Source organism: Arachis ipaensis, chromosome B09, assembly GCF_000816755.2.
Source record: "Arachis ipaensis cultivar K30076 chromosome B09, Araip1.1, whole genome shotgun sequence".
NCBI lineage: Eukaryota > Viridiplantae > Streptophyta > Magnoliopsida > Fabales > Fabaceae > Arachis > Arachis ipaensis.
The window spans coordinates 134,170,953-134,171,349 of record NC_029793.2 but is presented as its reverse complement, the minus strand read 5'-3'; positions in this window follow the sequence as shown (position 1 = coordinate 134,171,349).

Below are 397 nucleotides of genomic sequence, written 5' to 3'. Positions count from 1 at the left end.
TTTTTTAATTATAATAACTATATTTGATAAATAAAAATAAAAGTAATTTATTTAATAAGCTTAATTAAGTTAAAAAAAATGTATTTGAAGAAATTGTCAAAATAAAACACAAATAGAATTATTGAAATAGAGCAAACTACATACTAAAACGAAATACAGACAAAAATAGAGTAAACTACTGAAATAGAATACAGATAAAACTGTTGGAATGAGACAGATAAATTTATCGAAAATTAAAATAAAGCGCAGACAAAATTACTAAAATAAAATATAGACAAAATTATCAGAATGGAACACCAACAAAATATATTACAAACAGAATTACAAAAACTTAAGTACAAATAAGAAAATTAGAACAAAAATATAAATAATACTCTCATATATAAAAGAGTTTTGA